Source organism: Rattus norvegicus, chromosome 1, assembly GCF_036323735.1.
Source record: "Rattus norvegicus strain BN/NHsdMcwi chromosome 1, GRCr8, whole genome shotgun sequence".
NCBI lineage: Eukaryota > Metazoa > Chordata > Mammalia > Rodentia > Muridae > Rattus > Rattus norvegicus.
The window spans coordinates 24,952,197-24,974,055 of NC_086019.1; the positions used below are offsets into that span (position 1 = coordinate 24,952,197).

The 21,859-nt window shown below is 45.4% G+C and overlaps 1 long non-coding RNA gene across 3 annotated transcripts in view; it reads left to right on the top strand.

Annotated features, from left to right (window-relative positions):
* The window catches only part of LOC120098893 (uncharacterized), a 49,394-nt gene continuing 27,535 nt past the window's right edge, over nucleotides 1-21,859 (top strand). For all 3 annotated transcript variants that reach the window (XR_010058885.1, XR_010058886.1, XR_010058887.1), the window contains exon 1: nucleotides 1-21,859. This exon is cut by the window's right edge and continues 7,746 nt beyond it. This is a non-coding gene — a long non-coding RNA (uncharacterized LOC120098893).

The window sequence follows — 21,859 nt, forward strand, 5'->3', positions numbered from 1 at the left end:
ATCCTGCTGCTGTCCCAAGCTGGTGCTGGCTGCCCTGCCCTTTCCTGGCTGGGTGCAGACATGCTGGCCTCTGTGCTCTCAGGGCAGGCGCCAGGGCGGAGCATGAAGGGACCTCTTGGATGCCTCCTCCCTCAGAAACAAATTCCAGTGCCTGAATGCAGATGGCGTTCATCTTAATGAAGGACAGCACCTAGTCAGCCTCAGGAAAAAGATCTTGTTTTTTCATATCAGAAGGTAAGGGAGGACAGGCCTGTTACTTAGATGGGGAAATGGCCCAACAGGTGAGAACTCTGGGAGCAACAAGATTTGTCTACAATGCCTGTGGTGCTTCCCTTTCTAGCTAGTGGCCGATGCTCCGGTTCCTACCATCAGGAGGGTTGTCTATGGTAATAGCCCTGAAAAGGAGACTCTGGGCTATCTCCCCCACCCCCTGAAACTGCGAATTTATTGACTGCCCTTAAAGGCTACATGGCAAAACATTTTTTAAAGTTAGAATTTGATAGGAAAACAGTTATCAGCAGGCTGTTTAAAAGGTGCCTTTCCAGCATTCCAGCAGAGATTAGGTTTCCCAAAAGCTGACTACGATCTTTAGCATATTTGAGCAAAGATTTGTTGACTAGTCAAAGCTCATCGTGAAGGGGCTAGAGATGCTGGTGAAATGGAGCTTGTCCTCAGAGTGTCCCTGAAGTGATTCCAAGCCAGGCTGGGGGAGAGCAGCAAACAAATGCTCTCAACGAATAAATGTTGGCCAGCTACCATGGCTCACGCATGTCATCCCAAGGCTGGACGGGGCTACATAGTGAGGCCAATCTCAAACAACAATAACAAAATCAAATTATAAATCTACCGAAGGGGAAAACAGAGACAGCGAGAGCTGAAAGGAATCCAGGCTGAACATGGAGAGCTTGGGCTGGGGCTGAGCCTCCATCAATGAGTGAGTAAACGTTGATGAGCTAAACTGAAGGAGGGGTTGGGGAGTTCTGGGTCCAGGCAAACATGGGTACCTGTTGATTGACATGTGGAAGAGTATGTGTCTGTGAGCAAAGAGAAAAGGAACTGGTTAGGGCCTGTGGGTGTGTCTCAACTGGTAGAGATCCAGTGGTTGCCTGGTATGCACAAGTCTCTGGGGTCCGAGCCCTAGTGTATACCACTAACTTTTCCAAGTTCCTTCCTTTCTCTTCTCTCTCTCAGACCCCTTCTCCCCACCATCTTCCTTGGAACCAAGGATCAAACCCTGAACCTCACAGAAGCTACGTTGGGCTTTGTGCCCAGTTCTCTTCTTGACAATTAATAATTTATTGCTTATTCTTCTCCACACTTCAACCTTTTATTGTTCAAGTACCGGGCTGGGCTATTTGAATGCAGCATTGCCCAGTTTATGTATTTTTTTGGGTTAATAGTGATTGCCCCCACACCCCAACATGGGTGAGAGACTACAAAGCTCTTCTTAGCTGCGGGAAGCCCCATCTTTGACACTCTTCCTCCTAGGTTTCAAGGGGATGTGGAAGGGGGTCTTTATCTTGCAGGTACAAGCAGAGCCAGTACTGGGAAACTTTGTCTTAAATTTATTCCAAGATTCTCTTTTTCACTGAGTTTGGTGCTGAGTAAATTAAACCTACATTTCAGTTGACACGGCCTTATTGGATGCTCAACATGACGAGCCCTAGCCTCTCGTTCTTGGGGTTCTAGTAGAGAGGAATGTAGATTGAGTTCCTGCCCTCAAAGAATGGAAGATTATGACTGGGAATTAAGAGTGAGGTGGGCTCATGTACGTAGCAGGGAGTTACAGCAAGAGGTGCCAAGAGCCGTGACAAGCATTATTCTCGACAGCAAATAATAGGATTGTAATCCTCGCCTGGGTGTTAGATAAGGCCTCTCCACAGGAAGTGATATTTAAGCTGAAAGTGGAGAAGTCATATATGTGAGCCAAATCGACAGAAGGAAGAAGGGGAATGTTCCAGGCAGAGGGATAGCATGAGGTAAGGAGCTCCCAAGTGTCTGGTTGAAGGGATTCAACACCGTTGGAGAACACGATGGGGGAGGAGCAAGGCAAAGGGTAAGGGCGAGAATAGGAAGGTGGAGGTTGACCTAAGGAAGGCCTTGGCCGACAGTGAAGCAGCTCTGCAGGTGGTTATGACCGTGGAAGATTCTAAAATCCTTCTTGTACTTTTGAGAACAGCCCCTAGCTGAGAGGTAATAAGAATTTCTTAGAATTGCATTGGCTAGGGTCAGCAAGATGGCTCAGTGGGTAAAAACATACGCTGCTAAGCCTGAGGACGTGAGTTTGATCACGTGGTGGAAGGAGAGAGTTGACACTCACAAGTTGTCCTCTGGTTCCACATAGTCACCTTGGCATGTGCTCATATGTAAGAACGTGCCCATACATAGGCACTTCTCTCCCTCCCCCAAGCCCCCCCCCACATTTTGGCTATAAACTGACAGTTTACTTTGTACTTGGATATCAAAATCAGACCAGGCCACAGGGCATAAGTGTCTGTGAATAAGTTCAAGAAATATCAGATATGGGAAGGAAGGAGGGAAAAGAGACATTAGTAAAAGGTGAGCTAGTAAGGTGGGTAACAACAGTTAGGGGGAAATGTTTAGCACAGCAGTTCTCAACCGTCCTAGTGCCACGACCCTTTAATACAGTTCCTCATGTTGGAGTGACCTCCCAACCATAAAATTACTTTCTTTTTGCTCCTTCATAACTGTAATTTTGATACAATTATGAACCATTATGTAAATATCTGATACACGACAAGCAGGCTGAGAACTGCTGGTCTAGCAGGTCTCAGAGTTACCACACACAGGGTCTAGAAACTGGAGCTTCCGATTCCTGTCAGGGTCAGGCTGAAAGCCACATAGAGGTGGGACGTTCAGTTTCTGGAGCTTCTGGTGTGTCAAATGAGAATATGCATAACACGGCCATCAGGCATAGAGAAAATGAGGGTGAGAGAAATGTGAATAGGCAGGTGTTTGGAAGACTGGTCATGCACGAAAATAGCTAGGGACAAGGGTCAGGCACAGAAATATCTGCTGCACAATTTTGGGTCCAAGTATGAGCTTTTGTGCCATAATATACCATACTGGCTCGTTTTTACCAAAAGAGAAGGACCCAAATTTAAAGCTGGCCTGTGAAACATAATGATACCCATTTGTAAAAAATCAAAACCAGCCAATAAACCCGACAAATAGAGGGGTGTGATTGTTGGATTCTGAGGTCTAGAAGACCAACATGCAGACCATTGCACTGTAGTACCCCAGAACCATCTTGCAGTCTCTAGGGGATCTGTTTCTGGTATAAACGTAGCAAGAAGACACTACAGAGCCTTGAGCTGCGTGGCCCTGTGCTGGCCAACACTTGGACTCTGAGCAGACGCTTACCTCAATACCATGCATAGAGCACTACTCATTCTAGAAATAACAGGTGCCCATATTTTTCTTTTCTCTTCACTTAGGAGGTACACCCATAGTGCCAACAACTAATTATCATACCAAGAAAACAAAAACTGTGAACTCGAGCGGGGCGGGCTGCAAACACCGTAGAGTTGTACAAACGGTGACTCACTCTCACTGGAGGCTGCCACATCTTCAGAGCCTCTCTCTCTCTCTCTCTCTCTCTCTCTCTCTCTCTCTCTCTCTCTCTCTGAGAACACCCAGAATCCTTTGTCAAAGAAAGGTAGACAGCATACCTTTCTGTGCATCTGACCTCGAAAAGATCCCTCCCGTACCTCTTGTCTTCTCTGAGAGGCTTTCGGCCCCACCTCCCAGTGAACTTTCCAAGGAATTCTTGGCTTCCAAGTTGCTATTCTGGCTTGCTGGTTACGCAGAAAATCTTTTCTATTGCGTATAAGGCAATTAAAGGGTAAGCTCAGAGTCTGGCATGTTTCTTTTAAAGCGAAAGCCAGGAGCATATGTTTGACTAGAGGCAGCCTCCTGTAAAAATAACTCCTATTAGTGGTGTTATAAGAGCCACTGAAACCCTGCTGGCTTGCTGTTCCTCTGGAGCCATCCCGTGCCCTCCTGAGGCCCTTTGTGAGATCCTTTCTTTGATATGTGGTGGACAAACCTGTTCCTTAGGTGCCAGCACAGCGACTCCCTGCAGAAGAGTCTGTAATTCTCTGAAAGGTGGCTGAATTTTTAGGACACGCTGAGGGGACAAGTTGGAGATGCGTTTAAATTGTTCGTACTCTTTCTTGCTGGCTGTAAAGCCAATCTTTCTCCATTGATTCAGATGGCTACGAAATGCTCGACTTTTATGATTTATTTTTCTAGGCTGCTACATTTCTTATTCTGTCTTGTTTGAAAGGGTTTTTAGACTGTGTAGTGACCCCTGAGACCACAGAGTTTCAGTTAAGCAGGGGATTTTAAAGAAAGGTCCTCACCAGAAGGACCCGTGGGGCTGTGGAGATGGCTCGGCCTGTCGTGCATGCATGAGGACCTAAGTGTAGAAGCCTACCACTGAGCTAAATCCCCAACCCCAACCCTGAACTCTTATCCATCCTGTCTCCACCTTGAAAGCTGCGTGATCCTTTTGATTCAGACAAAATAATAAGTTGATTATAATGCAGTTTCAGACAGTATTGCCAATTACTGTTCACTCGCTGTCTTAAAGTAGAAAGGAAAACATCACAGAGTTGCAGAGATCCTTGCAAACTACAGCTATGTTCTAGATGTTTCTTTATTTTTCAGAGTTAGTTTTGCGGACAGGTTTACCTGAGTTGACTATATAGTCCTGTAGCTTAGAAACCTCAGGGGGTGTTAAACTGAGCATCTAGATGCACTGGCTCTAAAGAAGCAATTGCAAGTTCTGATGTGAGTGGAGGGTTACATAAGCAATTGCCCAAAGTGTCCAATGTCAGGACCATTGGGATTTAGTTCAGATGGTAGACTGTTAGCCTAGCAAGCATTAAGTCTCTGGTACTGCATAAGACAGGGTGTGGTAGGGCATGCCTGAAATCTCAGCACTTGGGAGATAGAGGCAGGAGAATCAGGAGTTCAAGGCCATCCTCAGCTACACATGGAGGTTGAGGCTAGCCTGGGATAGGAGGAGGATGTCTTTGGGGATGGTGTGGAAAAGGCTTGAGATGGACCACAGGTATTTGTGAGGAAGTGCCCTAAGACATGTATGAATGGGAAAGTTGAATGGAAGGTCCCAGTTCCCAGGATCTGAAAACACAGCCTAACAGGATCCCACCCAGGACTGCAGAGTTCTGAGTGCCAGGCAGGAACAGTGGCACCGTAAGGAACAGGATCACCTGTGTGGGACATGACATGATCTGCTCCCTTAGGAACTAAGTTGATTACGGCTGCTAAGTCGGAGTAAACTCTGACTAGTTTTTATGACTGAAATGATATAGTCCCTTTAAAGTCATATGTGCTCTCCTCCAGCAATGGATATGAGAAGGCTCTTCACAGATGTCGGGTGTCACAAGTGAAACCTACTTTGAAAAGGTTTACAAAGTTCACTAAAGAAGGGTCCCCATCCTCAGCTCCGAAAAAAAAAAAAAGAATTTATATAAAGAAGGGTCCCCAAAGTAAATTGAAGAAATCCTCAGATCTTCTGGTTAAGAACTTAGAAGTTGGCAATGCCTCTCTTTAAACCTAGTACAGATAAAAAAAGGGCTGAAAAGCACAACTGGGTTCCCTTTGAGAAAGGACTATTTTCAGATGACCTGGATGAACAGCCAAGGAACCAAACCCCTTAAATAAAAATGTATTGACTTAATGTAGTACATAATTCTATACATTAAAAAACAAAAAGAACTAAGTTGGGTAGGTCAGTCGCCTGTCCAAGGAATGAGCCCTCAGGAAGATGGGCTCGCTCCAAACTATGCTAGAGGTAGAGGGATCTTTAGCCCTTTAATGAGATCATTATTTTCTTTCCCATAATGACTGTGCCTGCCCTAAGCGCAGTCGCCCCTGAGCTCACAAAGGGTTCTGTTGGGCTGCGCTCGCTCGTGAGTCCTGACCTGGGAAGGTACCACTTTCCCTTTTTCTGGTGAATGTTGGCCAGGTCCTACGCATGCTCCACTGCTGCATGGGGCTTTTCACTCTTTCTCCAATCCACCTTCCACCATGCTGCTTGTCTATCACATGGCTAACTGACCTCCATATTGCTTTAACTCAAACAGCGTGGTCTTTTCTTTCTTTTCTCTTTTCCCTGTGGGTGGCTGCCAAGATAACAGCTTGCCCACTCTGGTTTTTTCTTTTAAATGCTGATAAAATTGACTTTGGGTTTTTCTTTGAGTTTGTTCTTAGGTTTTTTTATCAAAGAAACTAAGAATCCCATTGGGGTGGGTGATTGGGGGTGAGGGACCTTGATTTCCCTGGTGACATGTGTCAACCTGGATGGGTCTTCCGGAAATGTCTGGTAACACAAGTGTCAGTTCATTAGGGGTTCCAGCCAACAGCCCTAGTTCTAATCTGGCTGTCTTGTATGGTCCTTCGGCAAGGACTGACAGGCCAACATGACCACCCTGGAGTGTTTGTCACAAGGTCCTCAGAGCAGTCTGCCTAGGACTATATTCCCTGCTCCCCATGTTCACATATACTCATGCTGCTAGAACATGGGGTGACCTGAAGGTCTGAATTGTTGCTTCACTTCTCAGTGTGCTCAGACACAGCTCAGAATTAAGCTAAGAGGGTCCAGCTGGCCATAGACATAGAGTGTGTATTTTATAGCTACAGACACAGTCCTGTCACAAACCAGGCCTGAGTACTTACTTTGTACTTGGCAGATAGGGATTGGGGTGGGGAGCTAGATATGGGCTTCTTGTTTTCCTCTACCAGCTGGATCCTCTACGGGTTGGATCATTTGCATAGCCCCTCTGTTAAATAAAAGAGCTCAACCTGGGTGGTTCCAGAAATCTGGAAGCTGAGGTTTGTTGGGAGTTCAATGCCATCCAGTGCTATTATAGTGTTAGGCTCTGTCTCAAACAAACAAACAAAAAACTAAAACCATAGACACCAAATAAGCAACGTGTCTAAGTCTCAGTCTCTCTCTCTCTCTCTCTCTCTCTCTCTCTCTCTCTCTCTCTCTCTCTTCTCTCTTTTTCTCCCCTCTCTCTCTCTCTCTTTCTCTCTCTCTCTCTCTCTCTCTCTCTCTCTCTCTCTCTCTCTCTCTCTTCCTCTCTCTCTCTCTGTCCCTCTTTCCCTCTCTCTTTATGACAGAGTCTCTTTCTCATCCAGACCTGGCCACGAACACGTGGCAATCCTCCTGTCTCAGCGCCCCTCACATACTAGAACTAGACACGTTAGCTCCAAATCCAGTTATATTTGATTTCCTAAAACTGCTTGGTAGTTTCTTTTTTGTTTTTTAAGCCCAATACTCTAGCCAAAGTACCAGGAAATAAAATTAGGGCCTTCAACAGAGTTGCCAAATAAATATATAGATTTTTTTTCTTTTAGTTAAATTTGAACTTCGGATTAATAATGACAAGCCTTTGAGAAGTATAAACGCGTCTGAAACGTTGCATGGTCTATATTTATATTAAAATATTCCATGTTATTTACTTGCAGTTCACGATCAGCTAGCACGTCTTCTTTGGTGCACAGCCCTCCCTGAAAATGGGGTGAGAAAGGGGGAGGAGATGTATTTAGCTGGCTTGATTTTTTTTTTTTTTAATCTTAACTTCTGTATAACAGTCTACTTGTTCGGTTACAGGTATGCAGGAAGTAAGAGAGAAAAATATGCAAGGAGAGAAAAAAGGACACAGGCTCCAAGGAGAACAGAAGTCATCACATTATATGTAAAAGTCATTTCGGATGCGTAAATCCGGGATGCTCTTTAGAATTCAACCTGAGCTTGTCCGTGATGACCAGGGGTTTTATGAGACTCTTCTACGTTTTCGGCCATCCAGATAAGGAGGTGGCTATGCGATACTCCCTGACTGGAGGCCTCTTGGGAAAGTTACTGAGGGTTCAGCCAGTGGCCAAACCTTCTGCTGGCCCTGGAATGGAGACTTACCAGTAGGAACACCTGTAGAGGCCTCTTCCAAATGTCAAAAATCCGTGGGGTCTGATAAGAGGTTTTCCATAGGCTTTATACAAAGAAGCTTTCCAGGAACCTAGGTCCCTATTATGTAAAGTGTGTGTGTGTGTGTGTGTGTGTGTGTGTGTGTGTGTGAGAGAGAGAGAGAGAGAGAGAGAGAGAGAGAGAGAGAGAGACATATGTGAACACACACTCACACCATGGAGGCCAGAAGACAGAGTTGGACTCCCTGAAGCTGTGAGTTACTCAAAGTATGTCTGGGAACTGACCTCAGGGGTCCAGCATGAACAGTAAGCACCCTGACCACTGAGCCATCTGGCCTGCCCCAGGAGTTCCTCTTGAGTCTCAGAGTCATTGGCTGATATTTACCTGATGATTACAGGCTGTGGATGTACACTGAGGGACTCAGAGCTACAGGTACGGGAATGACAGTTGGAGGTTGTTCTTGGAGAGCAAGTGAAGCAACTTTCTTTAGATGAAATGTTTGCTGGGGTCACTGAGGCAGCATGTGGAAGTGTCTAGAAGGTGATGGCTACCTCAAACCTTCATCCTGCCTCTCTGTGCTACCTGCTGCTGCTGCCTGGAGAAATAAGACACTGACAGTTAGGGTGGGTGTGAGGAACCACATTCGACAGGTTTCTACTGTTAATATGACTGGGCTGCACTGTCTTGGCTCCTTCATGTGGCAGCCATGCCTCCCTGTCCTACACTCTTCTCAGGGATGGCGTCCCTCCTCTCCTCCACACTCTCCCGGCATGGCGGATCTCCTCTCTTTCCTCCTTCCTCCAGGTCCCAAACCTGGAAAATCCCCAAATCCTGCCTCTGTCTGCCCTGCCCTGCTATTGGTTGTTGGCATTGTTATTTACCAATCAGAACCAACTGGGGAGAGGTTCCCAGAAGCTATGTGCAGATACCCAGACAGTCTCAAACGAACAGTTCTGAGGGGACATAATTAGCATTCATAACACAGGCAGCTACACTGTAGTACAGAATAAGCTTTATAAATAGTGATGTTCTTTCTAAATGCATAGCTTTGAGACAGGGTTAGACACACTTCAACTCCTGGAAGACCTTGACCCTATACTTTAGGGTTGAGTTCTTGTTTCCCTATTATTGATTTTTAGACAACTTCACAGATGGGCAAAAGAAATAAATCCACCAAAGTATGATTTTAACCCTTGTGGTCCAGTGGAGCTGCCATTCACAGTGAGAGAGAAGTCACATGGCAAGGAGACCCAGTAGACTTTAATCCCTGAATGGTAGTAAGACAAACAAACAAACAAATAAACAAACAAAAAACCCTCAGAACAAGCCCAGTGCTTGCCTAGCATCTGGATCCAGATGGTCCTTGGCATTTGCGGATGCTCTGACCCAAGCCTCCGCTAGACGAAAACTTAAGAAATTGTCTCTTCCTTTCTCAAACCATGGCTGCACTAAGTGAGAAACTGACAAATTATCTCCCTTCTCTTTTGAACCCAAGTATTCCTATGGGAATGGAGGGGCAGGCTGCTTGTCAGTGCCCCTCCAAGCCTTTCACCAAACTGAAGGGGTGTATGTGTGTGAGTCATCCCGTGTGGCACCAAACCTCTTTGTCTAATCTCTCTCTGGAGACGTATGTGTGACTAAAAGACGGGAAAGTTCACTGGAGAAAGCAACTTGGTGACCTGTGTGTTCCCGGACTGGGGAGTCTCCGAGAGCTGCCTTTGAGTGTTCCGCACGCACGTGAGCCATTCATTAACTCTCCAACCTGGTTCCAAAGACTCTCCCAAAGTGTACGTAGGCTCCTTCCCTACAGGTTTTGAGCAAGAATAGGCTTTGAATAAATTCTATGGGTCAAAAGTATGAACTAAATTCAGTAGCCATCTGTACCTGCTTGGGGAAAGGACAGTTCCAGTGTGGCCTTAAAGTTGCTTCAGTTCTCCTGCCCAAGCATCTGGTGAGTTGGGATTCCAGCCAGGCATCAGACAACCTACCTTTTAAAGAAACATTCTGATGATGAAATCTATCTTTCCTTTCCCGGAGGACTAGGGTAAGCCTTCAAAAAAGAGTTTAAAAGTAGCTCATCTATAAACATACACCACACACACACACACACACACACACACACACACACACACACACCACGCCCCCCCACACCCCCCATGGGGATTTTCATGCCTCTGATCCACGGTCTCATTCTATCATCCAACCTCTTTCCTAATTTGTAATTCCTCTTTGTTGGTAAAATACACTGTCCTCAACATACCTACTTTCTGTTCAATGTTAGTACATGCAAAACCATCTGAGAAGCCCGCCCTGGTACCCATGAGAAACACTGAGTGTAGTATCTGTGTTCGGCTTCCGCTTTTTGAGTTTGTAGATGTGGTTCCCTTTCCCCAATCACACTGTCTGTTCTTCCCTGGTGTGGTGTCTCATTCATTTTCGAGACAGTGAAGTTCAGCCATTACTGTTGCTTCTCCATTTTGCCCCACACCCTTGTCACCTGACTTAGCAGGGTGGGGTTTATGACTGAGTGGTCCCGGCCAAGAAATAAAGGAAGCTGACCTGTGTGTCCCTTACCTCTTCTATAACCGGGTCTCTGGAGAGAAAGTTTCCCATGACAGCTGCAATCTACAGCAATATCAAAATGGCTTTCATTCCCCCGCTCTTTACCCCGACCCACCCTACCTCCTATTTCCTGGAGTTTCTAATTAAGAGAAAAACTGGTTTGAAAACCACTCCCTAATCCTTTTAATTTGGGAGGAGTTCAACATGAATAATCAGAAGGTTAAAAGGTCGGTAATGGGTGGGTGGAGGCACAGGAGCCCCGAGGAGGGAGCGAGTGAATAATAAAGAGTTTAGTGAATGGAGAGTCATGGGCAGTTACATCAATTAAGTAATAGTGTGAGCAAGAAGTGGCATGCTGTCTTTGTCTCTAACCTGGGTAGTTTGGAGGAGCCAATCTCAAGGCGAGATGCCATTAGCATTCGCTGGCTCTTGTCTATGTGAGCCAGTGTGGTTGGCAGAGCCTCGTTATCCCTTTCCTTCCTGCGTTTGTTCATTTATTCCATCACAATCTCCTACTGACAGACGTTAGACCTGATGTCTTATGTGCGAAGACCTTAAGCAGGGCCTTAGAGTAGGCGGACCGATTCCAGGCACCATCGCTCTATCCAAGCCCAGTTTATTGCCGTGCCCAATGGTTGATGCATCAACCCCAAAATATTTGAGAACTAGATACATGGAAGTCCTGGAATCGTGCTCAGAACCCACTGTAGAGAGAACATTGGGGATGCAGGGGTGGGCGAGTGCTCCCATGAAGGAAAATGTTTTGAGAATTTCATGCCACGCCCTCTGTTGTCAAACTTCTGCTGGCCTGGGCTCTGTTCCCTGGAGCGGTACTAAGAGCTCAGCCCAGACTTGCCTGGGAATCGGTGTAAACAGATCTCCCATGGAAGGCAGGAAAACAGCCTTGGGTCTTGTTGGGAACCTAAGGGCTGATAGGTGCAGGGTGATTCACCCAGGCAGGTTGCGACAAGGCCAATTGCAGGCCTAAAGTTGTTTGTTTCACCAGCATTAGTAAACATCACCACAAAACAATTATGTCAGTAAAGATTTCAAAATCGCCCAAGGCAGAGGACAAGAGAGAAAAGTGATCATAAAAGTGAACCAGATATTTGAGAATATTTTGGTTGACTAGAGGAAGATGCATATAGATGAGGTAATGTGTGTGCTTTACGGATTTGATGAATTGGCTTGTGGTTTGGTGTGGATTGGGCAGTTTACAAAAGCAATCCCTCCTCACTTCCCACTGCTTTTCTTCCTTATGATGCTCTGGGAAAAGAAACTTGTTTTACCATACATGGGAGCCAGAGATTAAGCAATCCGTTTGGTAATTCCTTCTCCTGCGGAACAAAGCTAGACTCTTCTCAGTTTCGTCTCTGCTTTGTCTTTATGGCCATCTGACTCTTTTCTGCTTTTTAACAGGGTTGATATTTAGAACAATGTTCTCTGTAGAAATGGTGCTTGTTCTTCAGGGACTTGCATTAGGACACGCATGTGCATGCCACTACATATCCATCTCAGTGTTGCCTTGTGGGAATGTTGACTTACCCCATGGCCTTCCAAGACTAGGATGAGCAGGGTTTGCATGCCCAAGCATTGCTGGAATCAACAGGTCTATGCACCGAGGTTGGCCAGCTCCTGGAGAAGGGCTCACCAAAGTTCACTGGTTTTTCCTGCTCTTCTGAGGCCCAAGCGGCCCAAAGAGCTCCCCTGGCTGGCCTCAGGTACCTCTGTGTCAGTCCAGGCTGGAGTCAGGAAATGAAGAGGTGGGTGGGAAAAGGAAAACTACTAGGGTGGAGGTTTGGGAAAATTCCTCAATCTTTTCATGACATCAAACTGTTCAACATGGGTAAGTCATCAGGAAAAACACAAAACCCTGACCCTAGTGGAATTTACCACTGGTCGGCTGTACTGCACCTTCTGGCTCCCGCACCCTGTAAATGGCTGGGTAATGAGAGGTCTGAGTTTTCTCGGGCTGGAAGGTGAGAAGCTTAGGCAGGTGTTGTGAAGGATTACACAACCTGGAGAGGATCTTCATGAACGTTCAAAAACAAATAAACAAAGAAATCCCCAAACTGTGGAAGCAAAGTGAATATTAAGAGAGGAAAGGTGCAGAGAATTGCTTGCCCTCAATAACCACTACCAGATACTTGAACAAAATCCACCCAGGCTGAAACAACGTGCAAGGCAACTTTTGTTTTGCTGATTTTTTTTTAAAAGTCTTACTAGACAGCCAAGTCTGGCCTGAGACTTGCAATCCTCCTGTCGCAGCTTCATGACTGCTTGGACATTTTGAATTGTCACAAGCCAGATCTACAGCACGGCTTTCTGTTGAGCAACTGTCAATTCTGTAAGGCTCAACCTTTCTTTTCCATTTTAAAAAACTATATAGTCTTCAGTTGGCCATTCACATTCCCCTGTTTCATTGCCTTTTACTTTATTATTTTTTGAGATAGGTTCTAGGTGGGTAGCTTTCTTGTTCTTTCTACCTCAGCTTCCCAAGGGCTGGAATCTTCTGCGTACCACCACACCCACGTCTTCACATTTCTGTAACATTCCTTTTCCATGTTTCATGATACAGATCATGATTATCTGTAGTCTAATACTTTCCATAAAGAATAGAATGAAAAACCAGCAAAACGTGTTCCTTTCCTACTCCCCATCTCCCTGTGACTCCAGTGTTGACCCTGAAGGGCAGGCTGTGGCCCTAGAGGATGTGTAGAGAGAAGTTAGCGCAGGGAAGGAGAACGAGTAGGGGGTTAGAATCACGTCTTTTAAAGCTCCTCGTGCGGCTAAGAATTTGTAGCAATATGCAAAGACATTAAGTCACAATGAAACCGCAAACATCCTCAAGTAAGCCCTTTGCTAACTGGCCCTGAAACATGCTAACAGCCTGCCACCATGAAGTCAAGTCTGGTGAGAGGACATTAGAACAGAAGGATACATTACACACTGTGATTTAACCCCAGAGTATGACTCATCTGTCTCACTACTACGAATTTTTAGACTTATAGCCAGGTGACTTGAGAGCATCTTCCCACTTCAGGATCCTCGAAGGGGAGACCCTGGGAGATGAGAGCCCCATCATATTTCCTTCGTTAGCAAGTTTGTCTGAGGTTCTGAGGGAATTTGAGCAAGTGGTTCACTCTCCTGCCTCAGTTTATCCTTCCATCTATTCTGCTACATTCTTGCCAGGGTCAGGTAAGCATGTCTATATTTCCATGTGATCTCAAGGGTGTCTGTTTTTTTTCCATCTGCTCACTCTGAGGTTTTGTGAGAGTGGATAAGAGTATACAAAACAAAGCACAGGCTTGGCTGGTTTTCTGAGTTACTGAGGTCTGGTACCTGGGCCACCGTCAGGTGGGTAAGTCGTTTGAAGAGATTAATGTAATAAAAACTAACTCCTATTCTGGGGTAACTTTTAGCTTGGTCAAGTAACAATCCATGTCCAGTTGGATTCACAGTCCTCGGGGAGCAAAAAGCTTGGAGGAGGAAGGCTCCCACGGGAAGCATCATGGTTAGTGAGACCCCGAGCCATCTCAGCAGATGGCACAACTGGTAAAGGACACGGGCTCCTCCCAAGTCTCTGGAAGTAACCTTGAAGGACATTTAACTGATCTTGACTGTTAAACAGAAAAGGTCCTCCGTTGGGTTGTCGAAGAGATTTTTAGATATCCAAGCAGCAAAGTGCAGCCACAGAATAGGATGACTGGTCACACCAGGCAAAAAGAGCTATGCTAGGCTTTATAAGGGACAAACAATGGCTAAGGCCTTAGAAGACATTCTTCTAATGTCTCCCTTTCCTTTACGGTACCTACAAAATCAGATCGAGGCAGTGCCAGACACCCTATCCCTTTGGTGAGCAGCTTTACTATTTGGTGTTCATGGTGAAAATAGGTAGCGACCTTGGAGATTGTCCTATTAGTCTTTAGACCTGGTGTGCTTAATACCTTCTTTATAGTGAATCCTCTTTCAGATGATCATGCAGGAATTTAATTTCATCTCTCTGGGTTTACTTCATGGTATCCCATGGCCTGAGAGTCAACAAGAATGGAGACCCAAACAAGCACGCCTAAGCCCCATTTTAGCTAGAAGTAGCCATCTTGACTCTATGCCTCTGTCATAAGTGATTTTAGAGTCTCAGCTCTAGAGAAGGGAACCTGAGATAGCTAGACAGGCACTGTCACGCTCAGAGAGAGTTGTTAATAGGACCCCCTCTCCCTTGTATTCAGTTATGTCCTTATTTAAGATTCTAAATACTATATGAAAAGGAGAGGGATTTATTGAAGCCCTCTAAGAGAAAGTCATTTCCTTCTGGCCAAAAGGCTGTAGTTTGAATTCTATCTCCAGCCTTGGGTAGAGCCATCACATTTATAGTGGCCAAAGCGTAAGATTACAAACAGATGATTGTCCCCGCCCCTTGGAGTTAATCTGATATCTGCCAGGAGACCAACCCTCTGGAAATGGAATAAACCTAAAGATAATGCCACGTAGAGAGCGAAATAATTACCTCCCTAATAAGACAGTGTATCTATCCTACTAGTCTCCCCCCATGCGATTGCTTACACATTTCTCTATTAATCAGGTTTGCTTTTATGAGTTCTAACTCAAAAAGTATAGCTTTTCCTTTTCCACATTTCTAAACAACTTTAGGGGAGTCAGTTCTAGTCTGTCTGTCTTCCTTCCTTCCTTTCTTCTTTCTTTCTTTCTCTCTCTCTCTCTCTCTCTCTCTCTCTCTCTCTCTCTCTCTCTCTCTCTTCCTTCCTTCCTTTCTCTCTGTCTCTGTCTCTATCTCTCTTGTCTGTCTTCCTTCTTTCTCTCCTCCTCTTTTTCCCTCTCCCTCCTCCTTTCTCTTCTCCTCCTCCTCGTTCTCCTCCTCCTCTTCTTCTCTTCTTTCCTTCTCCTTCTCCTTCTTTCTTCCATGTTTATTCTGGGGATTGAACTCATGCATGGCGTTGAGTACCTTTGTGTCTAGTCTTTCCACCCTCCTTCCCACCTTTCTAGCTCTTCTTTTGGTTCTGCCCACAAGCCTAAGCATGCTCGCCTTGCCTTCTCCAAAGACTTCCCCTACTCCCACCCATGCTTGCTGACCTCTCCTGCTGAACCTGCTGCGTGCTAACTTAACCGGCATGACTTTCTCTTATCCATACCTTTCCTCCAAGCGGTTGCCAACTCTGACGGTGCAATATGCTCTGTTATTATTGTTTCCAAATTCTAATAAAATAGCTCTTGAGAGTAAAAAACCAACAGACAATCAAATGAACAAATTTAACTTGATTAACTAAGAGATGAGACAAACCAGTGAGGAAGGGCTTATGTGAGCATAGTATATATTATTCATAGACTCGGTTCTAGTCTCTTAGGATAGCCTGACCAACCCCTCAGCGACCCATTTTGTGACCGTGATCTTTTTGTGACTACAGTGTCCCACCCTCAGTCCTCAGGAGCCTCAGCAGCTGCTCCTTTCCTCCCAACTCTCCGTTGCTGCCTCCAGTTGCGTCGATGGCACCATGCTGCTCCTCACTGCGGCCCCTTTCTCTCATCTTTCCTTTCTTCTGCACAGTCTGAAACAGCTCTTGCTCCTCTCCCTTGCATTTTCTCTCCCTGAAGGTCTCTCCCAGGACAAGCCTAACACTGACTACTTCTCTTCAGTGCAGGAACAGCAAGCTGTGAGAGAAAGCAGCCCACTGTTTGCTTTCATTCACAGGATGGTAGTGACTGAAAATCTCAAGTGACCCTAGCAGTGCCCAGAAATCCCAGTGAGTTCTCCCATGCTTGCCCCTCAGGCTCTGCTGCTCCTCACGTTTATCTTTAAACGTCTGACCTTTTGCCCCACAGCACCTTTAGAGCCGATTGGCTGATCACTCATTGATCTAGAAAACAGCAACTGTACCTCTAAATTTACAACTATTACCTACTGTCCCCACATCCCTGCCTTTCAGTGGATGGAGGGAGAGTCCTTGCCCTACCTAAGCCTGGGTACTTTTGTTTTCAGAGTCTAACTCATGACAATGTTTTCTCATGTTCCTTACACCACGAATTTCTCTCTGTCAACACTGTGAGTTAGCAGAGATTCACGAGGGTCTTTAGTCCCCTAAGAAAAACAAGTACTTCCTCAGCCTCATGGGCTAGGGCTTCCAGGGAGTCCAGAGTCCTTTCTCTTGGAAAAAGATCTACAGACAATTGGTTATTCCTTCTCTTGCTTTCTCTTACCTCCTCACCCTTTGTTCCTCTTCACTGACCTTCTTCTTTCTTACTCTGCTTTGTTGTTACTGCTGTTTTTCTGAGACAGGTTTCCTGTGTGTAGCCCAGGCTATTGTCATTAGTGCCCTACCTTTGGTGTCAAGGAGCCTCATGATCACTCTTCCTTTGGTTCAGGTAGCCCAAGTTATCCTCATGATCACCCTTCCTTTAGTGCCAGGCTTCATCAGGTGATATTTTTCTTGAAACAAGGGTCTCACTCTCCCACAGAATGTCTTTATGCCTCATCCCCCTGCCTCCACTTCCCAAGGGATGGCATTACAGGCATGTGCTAGTGCCTCATCTCACACCACTCTGGTCAGTCCCCTTTCCACCAGTCCACTCTGGCTGTTGTTGTCTCGTTGCCTGCAAACTCCTAGCCAGATCCACCTTTCATTATTCACTCTCTTGATGGACCTAATGGCTGACTCTTGCTTTCTTGAATATATTTTATTTATTATGGCTTCTGAAAGTCCATACTCCTGGCTCCCTCATCCCTCCTGGTCAATCTATTGTCTTTTCTTTCTGCACTCCTTTTTTTTTTTTTTTTTAGCACTATTTATTAGTGTGTGTTTGTTTGTGCATATGTGTGTGCATGTATTTAGGGCTTTTGTGAGAAGATCAGAGGACTACTTGGGGAGGTTGGTTCTTTCCTCCCATCATGGGGATCTCAGGGCTGGATCTTAGGAGGTCAGGCTCAGCAGCAAGCGCTTTCATCTACTGAGCCTTTCAATGGCCCCACTCCATGAGTTGGATTTCTCAGCAGCCAACTTTAATCAATGCTGTTTCCTGTCTAAACTCACTGTTCATGTAATCCTATATGACTGGTAATATAATAGCTTTAAGCTATGTCTTAGTTAGGGTTTTACTGCTGTGAACAGACACCATGACCAAGGCAAGTCTTATAAAGGATAACATTTATCTGGGGCTGGCTTACAGATTCAAGGATTCACTCCAGTATCATCAAGGCAGAGACATGAGAGCGTCCAGGCAGGCATGGTGCAGGCAGAACTGAGAGTTCTACATCTTCATCTGAAGGCTGCTAGCAGAATACTGACTTCCAGGCAGCTAGGATGAGAGTCTTAAAGTCCACATCCACAATGATACACCTACTCCAACAGGGCCACACCTTCTAATAGTACCACTCCTGGGTCTAGCATATACAAACTATCACAAGCTATATTTATATGCTTCTGGTTTTGAAATATATGCTTTCAGGCTTTCCTTTTTGCCAGAGCTCCAGGTTTGATGACTTTCTGTTTGAGATCTATTTGGTGCCTTGAATCAGAGCCTTCCTCCATAAACCTCTGCTTCCACCATCTCTGATCCCACTGGGGCTTCACCAGCCATGTAAACAGTACACTGTGCACCCAGTGCTTAACCCCAGATGCAAATGACTCTGGTCTTTGCCGAATTATTTCTGTCCACTTTATCATATGAAGTCCAACCACCTCACACCTGCCACACTAGCCCAGTGGTCGCTAACTCCACACCTTGACTATTACAAAGCCATGCCACAGATCCCTTGCTAGCCCTATGAAGTATTTTACCTTTTCAGTTGGTTGCTGTTGTTGTTTGGGTTTTGAGAGAGGGTGGTAAATAGGCCAGACTGGTTTCAAACTCACAAAGCAGGCAACTTTGGGCTCTTGCTCCTTCTCCTTCTACCTCCTAAGTGCTGGAGGACAAGAGGGGATCACCATGCTTGGCTATAAGTACTACACAAAGCATCCAGAGCATCATGGTCATACAGTGTCCCCAGCCCACATACCTGTAACCTCAACATTTGTGGTAGAAGCAGGAGGACCAGGTTCAAGATCATGATTAGTTACATAGCAACCTGGGTAGCATGAGACTTTATTTAAAGCAGCCAACATAAATAAATACATAAAAAAATGAGTGCCTGTAGGCTATTCTTCCTTATTACCTAGATGTAGGTCTGGAACCTTCTCCTGTCATGACAGCAGATCTATTAACTCTCCCAACACAGACTTACGACCCTGTTCCTGCCCTTGTTTCTTGGTCCCGAGTTCTTCACAACATAACCCAGTCTCTGCCCTTCAGCCAGTCCTTGTTAAACAGCTCAACAATGCCATTACTGGCTGTTGATGTCAAGCCAAGGTCTTTCTGGTTTCATTGTACTTGTTGATGTAGGCAGGGCTTACTATAGATTTGGACAAGAGGAGGGAAACCTTGGTTTTTAACCTGCACAGCTAGTATGAAGACACTGTGGCAGAGATCATTCCTTATTCCTGAAATTTTTCTTTATTTTATGTATATGAGTGTTTTGCCTGTATATCTGTATGTGTATTACAAATATGCCTGGTGCCTGTAGAGATCAAAAGAGGGCCTCAGAATCCCCTGAAAGTGGAGTTACAGTTGTGACCTGCCGGAGGCTGCTAAGAACTGAACTCTACAAAAGCAGTAAGTGCTATTAAGCAATGAGCTAACTTTCCAGCACTGTAATGGTTTGTATATGCTTGACCCAGGGAGTGGCACTGTTTGGGGGTGTAATCCTGTTGGAATAGATGTGTCACTATGGACATGGTCTTAAGACCCCCATCCAACTTGCCTGGAAGTCAGTCTTCCACTAGCAGCCTTCAGCTAAAGATGTAGAACTGTCAGCTCCTCCTGAACCATACCTGTCTGGATGCTTCCATGCTCCTGCCTTGATGATCCTAGACAACCTCTGAATCTGTAAGCCAGCTCCAATTAAATGTTCTCTTTTATAAGACTTGCCTTGGTCATGGTATCTGTTCATAGCAGTAAAACCCCTAACTAAGACAGAAGTTGGTACCAGGAGTGAAGTATTGCTGTGATAGGCCTGACCATGCTTTTGTTTAGAAGAATGTGGATTTTGGGACTTTGGATTTGGGAAACAGTGGAATGCTTTAAATGGGGCTTAATGGGCTATTCAAGAAAGAATATGGAAGACTTTGTTGCTCAATATGATTTGAACTGTATATACCTGGCCCAAGAGGTTTCAGTGGAGAAGAATTTCAGAATGTGGCTTAGAGACTGTTTTTGTGGGATTGTGGTGAAGGATGTGGCTGCTACATCTTTGTCTGAAGAGTCTACCTGAGACTAAGGTAAAGAGCTTTATATTAATTACATTGACAGAGGAAGTCTCAAAAAAGCCCAGCAGAGACTTTGTTCTCTGGTTAAGTTTTTTTTTTTTTAAAGATTTATTCATTTATTATATATAAGCACATTGTAGCTGTCTAAAGACACACCAGAAGAGGGGATCAGATCTTTACAGATGGTTGTGAGCCACCATGTGGTTGCTGGGAATTGAACTCAGGACCTCTGGAAGAGTAGTCGGGTGCCCTTAATCACTGAGCCATCTCTCCAGCCCTCTCTGGTTAAGTTTTATGAAGAGTGTTTTGAGCAAGTGTAGAAGCTTCGAAAAAAATATTAATATTAAAATATAGAGTTCAAGAATTAAAGAGGCACCAGGAAGTGAAATGAAACTGAATCCTATGTTCTAGGAGATAACAGATTAAGGGATTTGGGGACAAGATACTACGGAGCTAAATTTAGATCTGGCACGGTGGTACACACTTTTAATGCCAGGAGACAAAGCCAAACAGATCTCTACATTCGAGGCCAGTCTGGGACAAAGAAGATTCTAGGTGAAGAAAAGATTAAATCCAGGCATGGTGGTATATACCTTTAATCCCAGCATTACAGAAGACAGAGCCATGCAGATCTCTGAGTTCCAGGTCAATCTACAGAGCAAGTTCCAAGAAAGCTAAGCTTAGGCAGAGAGGGAGTCAGAAAACAGAAGCTAGTAATAGAATGGGGGTGGGGGTGTCCTAGCCCTAGAAAGCAGCAAAACACGGCAGCTTCAGCCATGTGGCTCTGGCTTTATAGTGAAAAATAGAAGGGACTACTGGGACAATTGATGCTGGCTAGCTAGAGCTAAGAAATTCAAGGTAATTAAGAAGATTCACTGAGGTGAAATCTTCTGGGAAGTGTTTTCTGAGAGCACAAAGCTGTGTTCCAGAGATAGCCAAGGTTGTATCCCATGTTGTAGCTGTACTGGGTAATGTGTAAGAGTCACCAAGGTGGTACTGGTTTTGAAGGCATGAAGGCATCATGAAGAACAGCTGAGGCTTGGCACCATGGAAGGCCATTGGTGAAGGTGCAGTGTCAGTTGTAGTTGACAACCCAGGACTGAGGGGGTCATGCAAAGGAGTTGAGGCTTGGCACCCTAAAGAGAGCCTATGAGAGGCTATTTGGAGCAGAAGACCGTAGCATGTTGAAGATGCCAGTACCATGGGGTGATCACCAAGAACAGTAGCGGTAGTAGAGTAGATCAACCTGAGCTTAGAGTGCTACAGAGGGCAGAGCTGGAGAAGTGATGCCATCCCTTTGGAGGAGCCCAGAAGATCATGTATGTATCCCAGACACTGAAGCAAGAAGCTGTAACGTTGAAGTTGCCTTGGAGACCCTAAGATATTCAAGATGCCAGAGCCATGCTCTATCTGTTGAGGAAAGCTGCTAACAGGGAGTGGAACCAGCCCAGGAGAAAGAAGTTTGTTGCAGTCAACAAAGATGAAAAGGGAGCTGAAGATCTGAAGATGGCTTTGACATCAGACATGGAGATGCGGAGTTTGGAGTTTGCCCAGCTGGTTTCCTGTCTTGCTTTGGTGATTACAGTTAAGTGATTGGATGGATCTCAGAAGAGACTTTGAACTTTGGACTTTTAACATTGTTGATACTGCTATAGACGTTGGGGACTTTGGAAGTTGAACTAAATGTACTTTTTTAAAAGTATGCTATGAATAGATATGGCCCCCATGGACTCATGTGTGTAAACAAGCCTATGAGGGTCAGGGAGTGGAATATGATGGTTTGTATATGCTTGACCCAGGGAGTGGCACTATTGGAGGTGTGGCCCTGTTGGAGTTGGTGTGGCACTGTGGGTGTGGTCTTAAGATCCTCACCCAACTGCCTGGAAGTCAGTCTTCCACTAGCAGATAAAGATATAGAACTGTCAGCTCCTCCTACCCCATGTTTGTCTGGATTCTTCCATGTTCCTCCCTTGATGATACTGGACTGACCCTCTGAATCTGTAAGCCA